The 18,561-nt window shown below is 33.8% G+C and overlaps 1 long non-coding RNA gene across 3 annotated transcripts; it reads right to left on the minus strand.

Annotated features, from left to right (window-relative positions):
- Nucleotides 1-4,439: 4,439 nt before the first annotated feature.
- LOC109811222 (uncharacterized) lies at nt 4,440-16,838 on the minus strand. Of its 3 annotated transcripts, XR_014428624.1 has the most exons (5): nt 15,377-16,634; nt 14,632-14,814; nt 10,410-10,519; nt 10,242-10,323; nt 4,440-4,698 (listed from the first exon to the last, which is right to left on the minus strand). It is a non-coding gene; the product is annotated as an uncharacterized LOC109811222 (long non-coding RNA). The 3 variants fall into 3 exon arrangements; XR_014428623.1 differs by lacking the exons at nt 4,440-4,698; nt 10,242-10,323; nt 10,410-10,519 and having other exon boundaries at nt 14,392-14,814; nt 15,377-15,603; nt 16,234-16,588; XR_014428622.1 differs by lacking the exons at nt 4,440-4,698; nt 10,242-10,323; nt 10,410-10,519 and having other exon boundaries at nt 14,392-14,814; nt 15,377-16,838.
- Nucleotides 16,839-18,561: the final 1,723 nt, after the last annotated feature.

An 18,561-nucleotide genomic window follows, 5' to 3' on the forward strand; every position in this document is an offset into this window, starting at 1 on the left:
AAGGGAATCTAAGGTGACTCCCCCTCAATTTTATGAGAAGGATGATGTGGAAGCCTACCTTGATTGGGAAATGAAGGTACGTAGAGCAACTCTTTGCTTGCCATAGGGTGAGTGAAGAAAGGAAGGTTCCACTTACAACCCTTATCTTTCGAGGGAATGCAATGTATTGGTGGACCTCTTTAGAAAGAGAGAGGTGCCTCCACACTGACCCTTCTATTCATTATTGGAATGATTTAAGGAATGCAATGAGGAGGAGATACATTCCCTCTTATTATGGAAGGGAGCTTATGAATAAGCTCCAAAGGCTCCAACAAAAGGACATGAGTGTTGAACAATATAGGCAACAAATGGAGCTTTACATGATGAAGGCTTGTATAAGAGAAAAAGAGGCAACCACCGTGGCTAGATTCCTTAGTGGTCTTAACTTAGAGATTAGAGATCAACTGGAGCTACTACCTTACAAGGACCCAACTTTGTAAGAGTATAACAACAACGTTTGAGAAAATCTTCTTTTAAGAAATAAAGCTCCCACTCTACATCTTATAAGAAAGACTAAAAGAGGAAGGGAAATCCTTTGAAAAGAAAAATGCTATAAAACCCTCCAAGGAACTAGCTAAGGATAAGGGTAAAGGGAAATTCACTCCACACACTAGGACAAGGACTAGTGATATTAAATGTTTCAAGTTTCTAGAGAGAGGTCACATTTCCTCTCAATGCCCCGCAAAGAAAGTCATGATCTTAAGGAGGCATGACAGTTATAGTAGTCAAGAAGAGACTATTACCTCCTCTTCAAGTAAGAGTCGGGATGAAACAAGTGATCAAGAGGATAATGTGGAGTTGACTTATCCTTATGAAGGAGAACTTCTAATGATTAGAAGGCTCCTTAAAAATTAACCTAATGGTACCCTATCATAAAGAGAGAGCATTTTTCATACTAGATGCAATGTTTCAAACAAAGTATATTCTCTCATTGTAGATAGTGGTTCGTGGTGCAACTGTTGTAGCACTAGGTTGGTTGAAAAGTTGTGTTTGAATAATATGCCACGTCCTAAACCTTATCAATTGCATTAGCTTAATGACGATGGAGACACATTAGTTGACCAACAAGTGAAGGTTAAGTTTTCCTTTGGGAATTATGAAAATCAAGTTTTATATGATGTAGTACCAATGGAAGCTTGTCATATCTTGTTAGGAAGACCATGGCAATTTGATAAGAAAATCATGCATAATGGTCTTACTAATGATAATACCTTCAGTCATAGGGAAAAGAAATTTGTGCTTCACCCTCTTTCACCTCAACAAGTGGCAGAGAACCAACCACAAATGAAACTCAAAAGAGAAGAATAAAAAGAAAGAAAAAAATCATTTTGCTTAGGGAAGAGTAAGGAGGAAAATGTATCCTCTAAAGGACTTGTGAGTAAAGGTAATTGTTTTATCACTAAAAACCATTTGAAAAATAATCTCTTATTCATAAAGACCTTAAATCTTATGCTTATGTTGCCACTAGTCATGAAGTGGAGATTCAAAAACAAGTTCTTTTTAAAGAAAAAAAAATCTCAACTTCAAGATTTAGTGAAGAGGAAGCGAACTTCACTTAGTCCCGCTTCTTGTGATACTTTCTTGGTGGTGCCCAAGGTAGATAGCCCTCTTTTATTTAGGACTCACTCTACTTTAGTCGTTTTAATAAAGCACCAAATTTTGGGATTATATTATTTGATAGATACAACTTATAGTGTCTTATATTCTAAGTTTGATTTAAGGGAAGTTTACTTTCACTTGAACTTAATTTGACTACTTCCCTACAAGACAAACTTAGATTATATGAGTCTTCAAGGCTCTTTTTGACACTTTCTTCTCATAACTATCTAACAAATAATATGCTCCAAAATGGTTTAGGAAGTTTTATAGTAGTATTTTTCTTATTTTCAAGGAAACACCTAAGATACTACATAGGGTACCTTAGGCAAGATGTTTTAGTTGTTAGGACTAATTTCTTAAGATGTTATAGTCTTAGTTTTAACACATTCTTAGGTTTTAGTTACACACCTAGACTGTGCTTAGGAGAGGATCCTACCCATAACCTTATAAGGTTTAGTGTCATTAATTTAAATTTCTCTGATAGGTTTTTTGGAAGGATTCCTCTTAGGGTATGCCTTTCACACTTTTTATTTGAATATTTCACCTCTCATGCATGGTATTTTATAATTTTAGGTAATGATGTCTATCATAAAGGTCCTCGAGATTTGAGGACAAATCATTTTCAAGAGCGAGGGTATGATGGAATCATGCCAAGGCCAAGAAGACCAAGAGGTGATACATTGAAAGACCCAAGAGAAATGGGTTAGTCTTGAAGAACACAAGAGGATTGGGCCTACTTTTGGGTTAGTGGGCCTTAGCTCATCTTGGGCTATGGGCCTCTAACTAAAAGCCCAATACCTCTCATATGATTGTGTATACATAGTAGTTACTTGTATATGTTTATTTTTCCTTTGTATTTGTAAGAAACTTTATTTCTTTTCTTATAGGATATCCCTTTGGGATTTTAGGATATGTTACTTGGGGACTTTTGCTCCATTTGACCTTGTATTAAGGGTCATTGATTTTCATATTTATAGTAGTAGAAGTGGGGTGACAAATAGTAAGGTGTGTAGGTGTAACTAGTAATTGGGCCAAAAGTGGGCCTAGGCTAAATTTTACATATTGAGCTTGTTTTCCTCCATTTTTTTCCAAGGAATTGATTTAGTAAGGTCTCACCATCATTTGGTGAACCTAAATAAACCAATTCCAAGATTTTTGGATTAGACTAAGTGAAGGAAATCACCCTTGGTCTCTTAGCTCACTTCCTTGGCTGAATTGACTTAGCTTCTTCTACACACTTGGATAGCTTGTGCTACAAGCTTCTAACTTAGAAGCTTCCCAAGCTTCTAAGTTAGAAGCTTGCTCCACAAGCCTCCTAATTAACTAGACCGGTTAGCTTGAGTGTAAGAAGGCTAACCATGGTTCTCCTTGAACCATAGTTAGTCTAGCTTGCACCACAGGCTTCTCCCTCACTATATAAGTCTTTTCCTTGACTTTGTAAACACTTTTGATTTTAATGAGATCATAATTTTCATAAATTCTCTCTACTTTCAAAGGTCCAAACCTAGGAGAAAGCCTTTTCCTTAAGAACCTTCACAAAGGATTCATTCATTTGTGCCTTGGTTTCTTCTTCTTCTTCTTCTTCAGGGAGAGTTTCATGCCTCTATAGCTACGTCCTTCAAACTTTAAAGAGTTCGAAACTTTGTTCTTGAATTTAAATACCTCCAGAGAAGACTGGACGTGAAGATGGAACTAGGAGAAGATCAACAATCACTTCTACGAGTGTCTTCCATCACTATAGGTCAAAACAAGCTAGTCTAGGAAATTATGACATGTAAAAGGACTACACATGACTCTAGACAAAACTTTAGGATTCAAAAATCAAAACACATGCTAATAACAATATTTACATTCAAATTATGTGATAATAAAGAGACTCGAACAAAATTAAAAAGCACAAAGCACAAGAACTTATAGGCACACTCGGATTGGTTCAAAGATTAGAACAAATTGATTTTATGAACCAAAATTTTTCAAAACAAAATAGATTCATCAATTAAGATAAAAAAATCAAATTTATGCAATGAAACAACTCAAGACAAGAAAGGATATAGATGAGACAACACGGAGATAAGAAGAAGACACTTCAACCTCAAAGAGTAACCATGGCTCTAGATACCAAAAATGATGGAACAAGTAAGTAGAAGTGGTATATGATCTTCTCCATGCTTCCTCCAAGTCCACGCGAATTCCTTTGAGGTTCCAAGAGATGATGAACACTTCTAGATATGTGAAGATGCAGCTGAAACCGTGATGGATTTGTCTCCCTAAAGAAGAAGTAAGAAGCACCAAAGTACAAAGGAAGGATTCCTTTGTGAAGGAGCTTAAGGAGGGAGAATTTTCCTTCAGATTCTAAAGACTTTTTGAGAGAAATTTTTGGATAGAAATCATATAACATCAAAAAGTCGTCAGCTACAAGGATTTTAGCTATATATAGGAGTAAAAAAGCTTGTGGGAGAAGTTAGGTTAATTAGAGTTTAAGGTAGACCATGGTGTGGTCACTTTAAACACTAGCCGCCCAAAATTTGAATTTGAAATTCAAATTTTGGGTGCCTTGGCCGGTCACACACAACCTTCACACACTCACACGGATTAGATGTCCAATGAAATGTGATTTAGGTTGCATTTCATTTGGATTTGAGGCATGTGGACGACACCTAGGTGTGACCTTCCATGCATGCTTCAAATTCAAATGAAATGTATTCCTCGTTACATTCTCAAGCACATTTAATCCCTTCTACCCTAAATGGTCCTAAACTACATGACCTAAAATACAAGATCAAAAATAAACTAGACCATAATTCCTAAAATTAAAAGATAAATAAAATAAGAACAATATTGGTTATGTAAAGCCTATGGTCAAAAACGTCCAAAATACAAGGCAAAATGAATACAAAGACTTAAACCTATCCTATATACAATGTAGCCTCAAAATGTGGTGGCTCATGAGAAGAGTAGCTTGGAAAGATTACTATCCTCTAAGCTAGTCGATCCCTCATGAATTCTCTTGGTCATAACTCTGGTAATTAGGCTTTTGGCCCATGGTCTTCCACAAAGGACCTAAAGAAAAATAACGAAAATTAAGAAGATTAAAGATAAAATAACCAAAATTAAGAAGATTAGAGTAAAAATAACCAAAATTAAGAAAATTAAAGTAAAAATGACTAAAATTAAGGCGATTAAAAGTAAAATAATCTTATTTTAAAATGACTAAAGTTCTATTTAAGCTACATTTAAAAAGTTTAAATTTTAATTTGCACTTATACAAAGTAAAAATCTTAATTTTTAGAGATCATTCAAGATAAATTAAATCTAAACATAAAGCTTCATAAAAGTTCAATAAAATTTTAAGAACCTTCAAGTTATGAAAGAAATATAATAAATGAAAAGTAGTAAAAATAAAGACATAAAATATGATAAAGATGTCATAATGTAGGGTAATATGATAAAAGATGTTAATATAATTTCATTCTTTCTTCATTTAATTTCTTTATTATTTTATGCTCATGTTCTATTATTTATTTTGCTATCTTTACCTTATTTTATGATTATTTATTTTTATTGTTTTTTATTTATTTTTTGTATTTTAAGTTCTATTCATTTGTAAGGATGATAGTAACTTTTAGAAAGTTATGTGTTTAATTTTTATAATTTTTTTTGTTTGATACTATCACTTATTTATAACATATAATAAAGGAGATTATCTCATTTGATGTGCATATTTTTAGACGATTTTATCCTTAATTTTTAAATAATAAAAAATAATATTAAAAATTAATCATTCTTATAAAGATAAAACTTGAATTCAAAACCTTTAGATTTGAAAACCAAATACGATATTAATTGATCTATCAAACATTGTAATTTTTAAACATTTTTAGTAAATAAATTGTATTAGTGCATTTATTGTATGTATTTAAAAATTTAAATTTTATAAATGTGTCAATTAAATACTTAGTCCCTATAAAATATGGTTGTTTTCATTTTAATCCTTTTAATTTTAGTTATTTCTATTTTAGACCTCAATTTTTTTTTGTTGGTTTTGGTCATCTAAAATTTTTGTTGTTTTTGTTTTTGTCCTCTTAAATTTTGATCCTTATAATTTTTGGAATTTCTATTTTGGTCCTTAAAACACACATTTTTATTTGTTGATGGTGAGGAAAAAAAAACTCATATTGATTGTGAATACTAATCAAACAAATTTAATTGGTTTTCCAATCATATATATGACTTTTTTTTATTTACAATTGTTTTTTTCTTTTTATATATATAAACAAATTAAATGAGAGATTATGATCTTTCTTAATCACTTTCGAGAGATATATTTCTTTTATATGTTTTGTATTTTATTTTTTTTTACTCTAGAGGCTCTACACACCAACTTATACTAGGGTGTTGTCCTCTCATCCTAAAATTTATGAAACAGATACAATTTTTCTTTTATCACTAGCAGGATTTTCAGTTTTGGTTGAGTCTGTTGCTTACTCTAGCTATCACTTAGAAGTGTCTTTTCTACCATTTTACCTATTCGAAGATTAATGACAACATTTTGAACATGTAGCAAAACCTAAACAAAACATAATTATTGGCACTTTGATTATATTAGTTGCTTTTGTTTTCTTTCTCTCACTCATTCTGTTTCCTGTTTTTTCTTTTAATTTTACCATTTTGCTGCACACTTTAATAAATTATAGAATAGAAAATTGTATTGTATTTCTTTATTTGAATTTAGATTTACATGGTAATGTATTTATATAGCCAGCAAGCTCAACAAAGTGATAAGAAAAGTTCTTAAGCTTGTGTAACAAGATAATTGTACGACTAATGACAATTATATGAATTTGAATGAGTTGATACAAATCACAATTCTATCTTATCTCTATCATAACAGAAATGCTTATCTTTATCATAATTAACATAACTGTTTTTTATATCATTACTCTCCCTCAAGTTGGAGCGTGAGCATTGTAAACACCCAACTTGTTCATCAACAATTAAAATTGTCAAGCACCAAATGCTTTTGTAAGAATATTGGTTTGTTGTTCCGAATTTGAAATATAAGTGGTAATAATATTTCTTAGTTGCAAATGCCCACGAACAAAAAGGCAATCCACTTCAATATATTTGGTTCTTTTGTGAAAAATTGGATTAGTAGTCAGATGAATTGCATCTTGATTATTACCACATAAGATGGTAGGACTCTCACAAGTGAATTGCAGAGATGATAGCACATTGCAATTCCAAACAATTTCACTAGTTGCATGTGTCATGGCACGATATTCTGCTTCACTAGAAAACCTAAAAACCATTAATTGCTTCTTGGTTTTTCAAGATATAGGTGTTGTCCCAAGCTTCATAAAATATCCAAAATTTGATCTTTTAGCCAGGGAACAATCAACAATGATCCTTCCGCAGGTTCACCTACAAAAACCTTGTTACGACTTCTCCAAAGAATAAATAATAATGCCTATGTCCTAGATCTTCCACAAGAGTATAGAGTTAGCCCTAGTTTCAATATATCTTATCTATCTCTTTTTACAACTACCTAATTAGAATCATAATATGCAAGAAGGTTCAAGTCATTGTCTTTAGAAAGGAATATCCCTTGACCCGGTGCTGATTTTAAGTGACATAACATACTTATATCAACATCCTAATGCTTTTGTCTTAGTGCTTTACATGAATTCTGAAGTTAACGGAAAAACACATAGAAGGGGGTTGAATGTGTGTGTGTGAACGATGAATTTTAAAACTGTTTTCGCAAAGAGACTCTTTTCCGTCTAATAAAAATATTATTTTAAACACTTAAAAATTGTGCAAGGTTGGCTCAGCAAAAGATTGTGTCTGAGATTTTTATCGTCTACTCCAGGAAAATGTTTCTTAAAGTAAGTTAAGCAAGTGTATTTTCCATCTGAAGATAGTTGCAATAAAAAAATAAGTAGTAGATGAAATTTTCAGTGTGATATATCAGCTAAACAAAATTGCATCTGAGAAATAGATAAAAAAAATGAAAAGGGTTTTTATACAGATTAGCTTGACCTGAGCTACGTCTAGTCTCCTTCAATCGAAGGGTTCCACTAATCACAATGGATTACAAGTATTATCAACCACTTCTGGTTCGCCAACTTCACTCGTCAACGCTAGTATTCTTAAACTACTTCTGGTTCCCCAAGTATTATCAACCACTCCTGGTTCGCTAACTTCACTCGTCAGCGCTAGCATTCTTAAACCACTTCTGGTTTCCCAAGTATTCTTTCAACTAGCCTCTTCAGGCTTTACAACAGATAGATCTTTTGAGTGTTTGTATGAATCTCATAGAGAGGATAGGATAGTTTCTACACTCTCTAAGGTATGCAACCTTGGTTTTACAGAGATATGTATTTTGAGTGTGTGTATTACTCTCACAGAAAGGATAGGATAGTCTCAACACTCACTAAGATAAGCTATCTTAGATTTACACAAATATACAAGACTGTACAGGAAGACATGTAAGTTATTTTTTACGTTCATTTTTTCTTATTGCTCGTTGCTTCTCTTCTTTCTTCTCTTCTCTTGTTAGGTCTCGATATTTATAGCCTCGTGATAAATTTGCCCATTGTTTAAATTTGAAAGTGTTCGTTGAAGCAGAGCTTCCTGTTGGCATAGAGAGTAGTTCGTTCATGGCTATATAGATCTTTCATTTAATGCATTTGATCTTACATTAAATGTTTGCTTACTCAATCTGTGTTACGTGAAATCACCATTTCCAATTTTTTACTTTCGAAACAATGGTTTTATCAAGCTATTTAAAAACCTTCTTGTCGTTGGTCATATGATTTGTGCAACCACTATCTATTAACCAGAATCACTAGAACTATTGCTTATAGCAAAGCATGTTACAACAAAAAGTTGTTTATCTTCTTATTCCTCTGTTGTCACCTTTGCCACCTTCAATGTAGACTTGAAAATTAGCTCTATATGTCTCATATTACTATATTTTCTACATTTGACATTTGACCTCCACCAACACCTTTTTTTAGGATGATTTGTCTTTTTGCTATATGGACAAGGAGGAAAAGTCTCGCCTTGTTGCTTGTTGAAGCCTTTTGATTTTTTATTCTTCCATTTTCTATCTTCCTTATCTTTGAAACCTCTTGAATTTTGTGCTTTCATATGAAAAACACCATGTACTGTCTCCTCCTGTCACATCATTCTTCTCTACTTCTATACCAATAAAACATTTATCAGTACTCCTAAAGTGATGGCTGACAAATCTTTTGACTCCTCTAAAGCTAATATCTTCAATTCATAATTTTTCAAAAAAATGACAATTTTTTTTGTACAATTCTTTCATCTTAAAATTTCTTACCAAGAAGTCACACTTTTGTTTGCTATGCTTAAGAGTCTATTAGTATAGCCTTTGGTGGTTTTTGTCTCTTTCATGCTCTGCACCTCAAATTCTCTGATCAAGTTGAGAGCTTGCATGCCTTTGGTTCTTTCACAACCATGATATTCTGATTTGAGATATTACCAAATGGCTTTGGGAGACTTCAAGTTCATAATTCTTGTAAATATTAATTTTCACACAACAAAAAAAAGGGCAAGTTTTAGCTTAGGCTTTTCTTATCTTCATCTCTTTGTGAGTCTTCATCTTAGCTGTGGTAGGATTTTCAAGTAGCCCAGAAATGTCATAGTCATCTTCTACTGCCTCCCAATGATCAAATGCTTCAAGATGAACAGTCATCTTTACAACCCATAACTCATACTCCTCACCATCAAAAGTAGGTGCGCTGGTTGTGTGTAATATATCTTTTTCCATTATTTTTTTTCACAGATCCCTCAAGATAATAACTCTAGATACTAATTTTTAGTATTTTTTGTTTATAAATGCAAAGAGAATGAGTAATATAAAGTGAAAAGATTGTTGATATTTTATTAAAAAGTTCTATAAAAATAGCACAAACTATATCAGATTACAATCCCTTATTTTATGGCATAACAAGATTATTTGAAATTTAAAAAAAGAATTGTAACAACTTAATACTTAGAATGTAAATAGCTTAACAAAAAATTCCTACAAACTAGGAAACAAACTTTGACTTAATCAGCTTTCATAGGCACATGTTCAACAAACTAATTCTAAGCCATGAAAACATTTGAGGGGCTCAAGATTCATCATGTCAAAGCACTCGCTTAGATACTTCTTGAAGTGGGCACAAGCTTTCATGTCATTTCTAGCTATTACAAGGTTTAGAATTTTAGATAATCATGTTGATAATGATTCCATGTACTTATTCACCAAACACAATTTTTCCAAATGTTAGGAACTTAAATTTGAATTATTCTATGCCATGTTGGACACCGCAAAGGAAGAAATTATTGAATTCTAGAGCACAGATTAAGGAATATTCGTGTATTTAATATTTTCTTGTGAAATTTTTGTTCTGATTCATATAAGAGTTAAAATTCTATTACACTAAATACAAAAGAGAGCACATGTAATAAGCAAATTAAGCATACCTCTTCACCAATAAGATATATAGAGATAACAAAAGCGAATTAGAACAGAATACTCAAGGTTGTAAAAAAATCTAAAAAATAGCAAGTGAAACCAATAAGCAAACCTTAAATTAAGCACCAGGTTGAAATTGGCAACAATGGTGTTCACCTTCTTCACCATAATGGACCTTCCTCACCATAACACACCTACAAAAATCCTCACACATGAGATTGAAGGTTGTGCGATAAACCCTTAAAGGTAAAATTGAAAGTTAAGCTTCAATAAATTTCACCTTTCATCGCAAAATTCCTTCACCGCACCTTCACCACATTGCCTTGCACCTTCTTCACCATATCACACCTTCTTCCCCTTTCATGAGTTTGGCTCTTGTATTTGGGTTTCCTTTTCATGAAATTTATACTTAGGGTTTGCGAGGTAAACTAAAAATATGTGCTCATAATCTTAATTACATGAGGAAAACTGAAAAATTTAGATAAAATGAATAAGTAAATAATAAACTAATAAAAATGTGAATAAAATTAGTAAATTTCACTTGGCACAATGATTGTCGCACAATTGACATATGCTTTGCCTATATAGTCTTGCCAACTCGGGTTGATGGAGGTGTCAAAATATCCATTAATTATTTTTTTTATTTTCATTAAAAAATACATTTTATAATAAGTTAAAGATTTCTTTAATATTATAAAATTCTTAAATTGTACACAAGATAAAAAGAAAAGTTAACTTTAAATAAGATGAACATTATAAGAGTTTATATATAGCATAGATAAACATTAAAATCCCGCTCTATATATAATAATTTGTAATTTTAGATCAAAAGTGTGACTACAATACAACACTTAATTAGGAGGTAACAATTGGGAAGAAATTATTTTGTAATTTTTTATCCAAATGAGTGTCACAACCCAAATTTTTTTTATTTTGCGACCTATGGTTTAGACATCCTTTTAAAAATCTCATCAATTAAGGAATTTTCGGAGACCAGACTAATCCTTAATTAATGATTTTAAAAAATGAGTTCATGGAGTCGCCACCAATGTTTTACTCAAAACATTGGAAAAAGAAAAGGTTTTTAAAAGTCCAATAATGGTCTTGATAACCAGAATTGGGTTCGGGGGTCGGTTACGTGAAAGGGAGGTATTAAGCACCCATACAACACCCTTAATCGGTACCCTTATGATAAAGTTAGCATAACAAGAATTAATAATTTAAATATTTAATTCCCTTTATTAATGATTATTTACATGCTTGAAATTTAAATTACACAATTGACTTTAAAATATCTACATGATTGCTTTTATTATAACAATGTTTATCAAAGATGAGAAATAAAAGAGACAAAAGAAGATTGATTGAAATGCCTTGTAGCAAGCTTTGTTAGATCTTCAAATATGGAGATCTTTAGGTGCTTTGTGGCAACCTTTCACACTACAATATGTGATGGAAATCTAATCCCCAAGGATCCCTTTGTAAGAGGTAAGACCAAGAAGGGTGAAGGTTGATCCAAGGAGGCTCACACTTGAAGACCATTGGGCCTTTAACTAGGTCCATGGTTAGGAGGCTAGAGGAGGCTTCTAGAGAGGAGGTGCTTCTTAGACCTATGCTCAATATGAGTATTGAGTATGATTCCTCTTTTTAGTCTCATAGTCTCTATTGTACATACATTGTATAGTTTGATTTCTTGTACCTTGTATATAGTAGATACTTGTATAGGTGTATTTTTGCCTTTGTATTTGTGAGGCACTTTATTTCCTTTTATTACCTATTGTATATTGTTTCTAGGGTAGGTTACTTGGACACTTTGACTCCATTTAACCTAATCTAGAAATACACTCTTTTCTTAGTTTTCTAGTAGTAGGATTGGGAGTGGCATTAGCAAGCTAGAGAGTGTAACTAGCAAGCTAGAGAGTGTTACTAGCAATTGGACCTAGAGATGGGCCTAGGCAAAATTTTACATATTAGACTCATTTTACTCCTAATTTTTCATAGATTTGATTTAGCTAGCTTTCATTCACATTGGATGAACCTAACTAAACCAAATCAACATTTTTCAAAACCGGTTGGAGTAAAATAAAGTCCATGAGCCACCCACCTTGATTTTTGTTCACATTGCTTGTTCACACTCAAGCTTAGAAGCTTGAAGCACAAGCTTCTCCTTAGCTTGCTTACCAAGCAAGCTAAGTGAGTAGCTTGCTCTCCAAGTCTCTAGACCATGGATGGTTAGCTAGACCTTACCATGGTTCCTAGTGAACCATGGTTAAGGCTAGCTTGCTCTCCAAGCTTCCTACTCCTATATTTTTGTTTTTCCTTCATTGTAAAACACTTTTGGATGATATTTTTGAGTGAGATCAGAATTTGCACGAAAATTATCTCTTCCAAAAGTCTTTAACCTCTTTGATATTCATCCAATTCTCTTATCCCTTCCATAGAAGAGTGTGGTGAGAATTGAAGAGACTTATCTCTTCACCAAGGAGTGGCGTCTCTTGAGAGAGTTCCCCACCAAACCGTGGTGATTCTAAGGTCTCTTCCTCCATTAGAGAACTTAGAAAAGCTTAAGAAGAATCAAGGAGCCAAAAGTCTAGGGAGGAACTTGAAGAGGATTCACATCAATCCGGATTCTCCATCAAGTTTTCCATCAATATGCCTCACAAATCTCAAGAAATACAATAGGAGAGAGAAAGAGATAATTTTTGAGCTCAAAGGAGTCTTATACGAAATTTCTTGGCCCTGAGAACTATACCCGAGTCTGCTATTTATAAACATCAAAATGTTGTCAGAACGGCCCTTTCTAGATTCGAAATGGCCCGTTCTGGATCTGTACTTTATGTGTTAATTTCGTATCTTGGAACGACCCATTCTGAAACCAGAACGGGCCGTTCCAAAGTTGAGTTTAACACATAATTGCCTATGCTGGAATGGGCCATTCCAAACTAGGGTTTTAGGCCTTTTTTGTAACTTGGAATGGCCCATTCTAGTTTAGGAACGGCCTGTTCTAATTTGCGAACGACCCATTACAATTCAGGAACGCCCGTTCCAACTTGGAAATCACCCGTTCCAGTTTTGGAACAGCTTGTTTCGGGCTACTAAAACCAGCTTATTTGGGCTTTAGGCCTTCTAATGTCATGTCCTGTTGTTTCCATGCTCAGGGAGCTCCTTTCCTTAATAATAGACGTCCATTTCATAGCTTTTGTGGGTCCAAACGAAATTGGGTGTCTATAGCTGCCCTTCTTTACTAATCCTTTGGAATAGCTATGTGTTCCTTTTCTAAAGGCAAGTAAAGACATAGACATTTTGCTCATGTCTTCTTTTCGTCTCTTTGTGCTAGAGCTTCTGCGTTGCTTCCCTTGGATAGGTGTATTTGCTTGTATCGCCCTTTAGAGCAGCTGAGTGTTGGGTTGCGTACTCTATTGGGTAATAAGGGTGACAAACTATACACCTGATCTTCAGTCTTCGAGTAGATGCTCCATGCTATGGCTCTAATTGCTTCTCTTGCGATAGTGAGGTGGAGATCCGGGTCTTCAATCTTGTTTTGACATTAGATGCCTCCACGTTTGTTTCCTTCGAGTAGATAGTGTTTACCGGTATCCTTGCCCTTTGGGGCAACTGAATGTCAGGTTGTATACCCCGTTGGGTGTCAAGGATGGCAAACTTGTACTGCCTAGGCTTCGGGATCCATGTGAATATTCCATCACTACTACAAGATGCATATTCTACATCAATTCTCTAAAGGCATGTACATCGGTTCTAAAATCGATGTAGAATAGAGCGATGTAGAAAATGTATACATTTTTACATCGATTTTCTTGAGAATCGATGTAGATTTCATTTTTTTTTTAAAAAAAATCATGCTTATTTTTAGAATAAACATTATTTGCATAAGCAAGGCATATGGAACTAATGCAATGATTCACCGGAAAATGGAACTACCTGTCTACCATTCACTTGCAGAAAATAAAGCAATCAATCAAAGCAGTTTGTTGGCTTTTCATCATTATATTCCGAACAATTATCATTTCAAAAGAAAATAATAAAGAATTTGATTTCTATGTTGTTATAATAATAAAATCACAAAACTTAATATACATAACAATTGTAAGTGGATAACAGTTTAAAAACTTGTCACAATGCATATGTTGTTTAGTAAAATTAAATAATGTTTGACTAGTGGAAGTCAAGCTCTACAAACGCAGATTAATTTTTAATTGTCCTAAAGGATAACAGTTTAAAAACTTGTCACAATACATACACTGTTTAGTAAAACAAAATAATGTTTGACTAGCAGACTCCATTAAGTAAATTTTTCTTCTTAAAAACTTGTCACAATACATACAAGGAAGTTACAGACCTTCCAATTCCTAAAAAAAATCCCACTGACATGAACTACAAACTTTCCATGTAACTAAAAATATTAGTATAATGAATTCAGCAAAGATAACATATATATGATTACAATCATATTTGAGCAATGTTGTCAGGCAAATGAAACCCACCTCATCTGGATCAGATGAGTCCAATAAAAGACTTTGAGCAGCCCATATGATTTCTTCTGAATGATAAGTGGGAATTCCCAACTTCAACAGATCAAGATTGATATGTACAGGAAAATATCCGATATCTATCAAAAGTTTAACAGCTGAAGATGCTACTTTTGCCAGACCCATTTCCTTAAGTATCTGCCAGTAAAAGAAGATAAATTTATTAAAAGAACAAGAAAGTCAACGGTGGTGACTGGTGACATAAACAATAAACAACTTTCTAGAGATGCATTATTATTCAATGATTTTATACTAAACTTCCAAGCAAAGAGACAGCTGAATCCACTTAAGATCATCCTTTCTCATTGTTAGGAAGTGGTACATTAGTACTAGACTTGTATTTGATACAATTCATAATTACAAATATATATACAAGGAATCTAATAAAAATAAGTTTGAGAATCTCGTGCAAAGTTTCTCCGCTCCCCTATTTCCTTATCTCTTCATATTATTTATATACCTGGAAAAAAATACCAATTGTTACAATGTTACATGCCTACTATTTCCTTATCTCTTCATATTATTTATATACCTGGAAAAAAAAATACCAATTGCTACAATGTTACATGCCTACATAACAATTGAGGGAAAAAATTAACATCCTAGCTGTTTTCCTTTGTTCGTCATTTTTACATGTATCAATAGCATATGCTTCAAGTGACTCGATTCTATTCCAAATTTGTTCTAAAAGGAAAATCACCTCTGTTTGCCTGATTATCTACAGGTTGTGAAGCTTGTGATGGGTCGTCTTCTAGATGCAAGTGTTCTCTGGCCGGAGCAATACAAGCCTTCAAGTGCTCCTTCTCAGAAGGTTCAGAAACAAGCAAATGAGCCTGCTCACAAAAAGGCCAATCCAGCATTCCAGAAACCTGGCACTGTATACCTGGTCCTCAACACCGTAGCAACTCGGCATATAACCCAATAAAACTGCCAACACCGGCAACAACACAATCAATTTCTTGGCTTTTATCTCTTTAACTAACATTTTCTTTTACATCATAGTTCAGAGAAAGGGAATGTTAACCCATTCAAATGTCACGCATGCCACAACCCTCAACAAGGTTATCTAGCCAAACAGCCCGAGAATAATAAATGTCATAGATGCAATACAAATCATAAGGGGGATTTTTAATATCATGAGACAATACAGGAATATAATACAACACATAAATTTAGTTTAAAATAAAAAATTTAAATCATAAAAGAGAATTCACGGTTAAAAAATGAGTATGAGTCATCATTGATAAAGGTCTTTAAACTATGTTCATAGTTGCAGTTGTAGTTTTGTCACAATGGTTGATGTTATGAAAAAATTGCATACAAATGCAACTAATACAGCCACAATCAAGGTCACAATGTGCGTGCAGAGACCCCAAAAACATATAAGCAAAGTTCGTAAAAAAAAAGTATTTTATAAATTCAATCGTATCATCAATCGAAGCAAATCAAAATCAGTTCTTTCTAACAAAACTCAACGAAACAAACCTAGAAACATTGCAAAGTTACATTGTAGCAACAACAAGTAATAAATTATAACGAGAAATTGGAATATCATACGGATTTGTGAAGCGAAGGAGAAGCTGATGGGTATATGCGTTGGAGAAGGGATTTGAGGGACGAAACCCAATCTGCCGTAATCCTCGTTTCCCCAGAGCGCGGCGAACCTCTTCCCCGGCGCGGACGAGAGCAATCGCGTGAAAAACCCTAAAGGCGAAGCGCAGAGGGGGAGTCTGGAGAAGCTTCCCAACCTCAACCCTAAACCCCAAATTCAAGCCAACCTCCTTCACCTTCGTCTCGACGGTAGAAGCGGAGCACGGAGACGAGCTGCGCGAAGTAGCGGCATGCGAGGGACTCCGGGAGGCGGCCGCGGCGGGAGAGCTTGGAGAAGAGCTCGCTGCGGCGAAGTCCACGATGTTAGGGTGGCTTTTACTGCAACCGTGGCGCCTAGTTTTGGGCTTCATGGGCCTTTGGGCTTTTGGTACCCAATATTGGGCTCATTTTCATTCTTGTAATTTTTCCTTTCCATTGTATTTGCTTTGCCATTGTATTTAGGCCATTAGAATAGGAACTTAGAAGGATTAAGTATTAAAACATGAATCATAGAATGTTAATTACATTTAAGAGTAATTAGAGTTGCATTTGAGTCACATGTTTTGTGCCAAAGGGGGCTGCACATGTGATCACTCAAATGAACCCCAAATTACACTTAAATGTAATTAAGGTTTCTAGAAGGAGGGGCTGCACATGGGGAGCCAAATTGAATTCAAACTCAAATTTGAATTCAAATTTTGGCGCCACTTTTAGTGCACATGGGTTAGCTCCTTGATCCGTGGCTTTATATGCTTGAATCCTTCACCTTTGTAAACACTTCTGATTAATAGAGAATTCTGAGTTTTACTTCAGCCCAATTCTCTCCAAGAGTCACCGAAATCTCACTAACCCTAGCCTTAGGAAAACCTCCATTCCTAAGCTTGAAAGTGAGCTTTCATTTGGATCTTTAGCTTGGATGCTTCCATCCTTAGCTTAGGGATTCTCCTATGATTCTATTCATCTTCTTCCTCCATTTGGATCATGGCAAGCTCAAGGAAAAGGTCTTCATATTCAGAGTATGTCACAAGAAGCAAGAATCACTCCATTGCTTCAACCTAAACTCCATCAAGTGGTATCATGAGCAAGGTTGCTTCCTTGAGCTAAGTACTCTCTTTTCACCGAATTTTTTTTGTGTTTTTGTGTTCTTCTATGTCTCAATTGTGTTTTGCTGTTTGGATCTAAATTCTTGTTCAAAATTTTTGAGAGATCCAATTGGTGTGATTGTATTTGAAAATCCGGCAATCACATTGAGTCTAGGAATTCTACCTTGTCCGGTTTTTCAATTTGTTTGAGTCACTTCTTATTTCTTTTGTTTGATTCGGTCATCTCATTGTCTATGCATGTTTTTGATTTTGATTTTTGAATCTTAAGTTTTGTCAAGTCATGTTAGTCCTTTAAAATGTCAAAAAAAAATTCAAGATGTGCTTGTGTTCATATGCTGAAATTTTTTTTGAGTTTTTTTGAATTTGGCCGAGATTCAATTCTAATGATATGTGCCTTGCTTGTTTGCTTTTCTTTTTGCATTTTTGAGTTCATGTTCATCATTAGATCATTGGTGAACTCCTAGAGTTAGGCTTCCATTGTGTTCAATAGTTTTCAAATTTACTTTCCATATCAAAGCTTGAATCAATCATTTGTACCTTGAAATTTTAAGTGAATTATTCTACTTCTAGTGCACTATTGGTATTGGATTCAATTTGTATAAGATTGCTTGCTGGAAAACAGAGAAAATACAGAGCATATTAAATCAGAATAGTTAAAAAAAAAAAAAAGAGAACAAAAAGAATCCAACAAAAGTTTCAAATTATAGTGCACTAGTACTTCAATTTTCACTTGAAATTGATCATTCTAGTAGATCTGAATTATATACATTTGATTTGTGAAATTTTTTGAGATAAAAGGCAAGTGTCTTCTCTGGAAAAGAAATTTGAATTCAGAAAAGCAAAGGATTAAAAAAAATAATATAAAAAAAATATAGCAAGAAAAGCCGAGAAGAACAAAGTAGATAAAAATACACCTATTTCACAAGTAATTGGTCTACTAGTTTGGTTCCTCTTCTTTGTTTACTTCCAAATTTTGTTTGGTTTTTTTTAATCTACTCTAGTGCCTATCTAGGACTGTTACTAATTGTGTGCTAGCTTTCTTTGGAGTCTTAATTTTCAGTTTTAATTTTGGCTTTCTTTGAGTCTTGTCATAAACACTTAACTCTTCAATTTTGGTATAAGCTTTCTAAATTGTGCTTTTGTTGCTTGTCTAAGTTTTGCTTGAATAAAATTCTGTGCTGGAAGTGGCATC

This window comes from Cajanus cajan, chromosome 8, assembly GCF_000230855.2.
Source record: "Cajanus cajan strain Asha chromosome 8, NIPB_CcT2T_4, whole genome shotgun sequence".
NCBI lineage: Eukaryota > Viridiplantae > Streptophyta > Magnoliopsida > Fabales > Fabaceae > Cajanus > Cajanus cajan.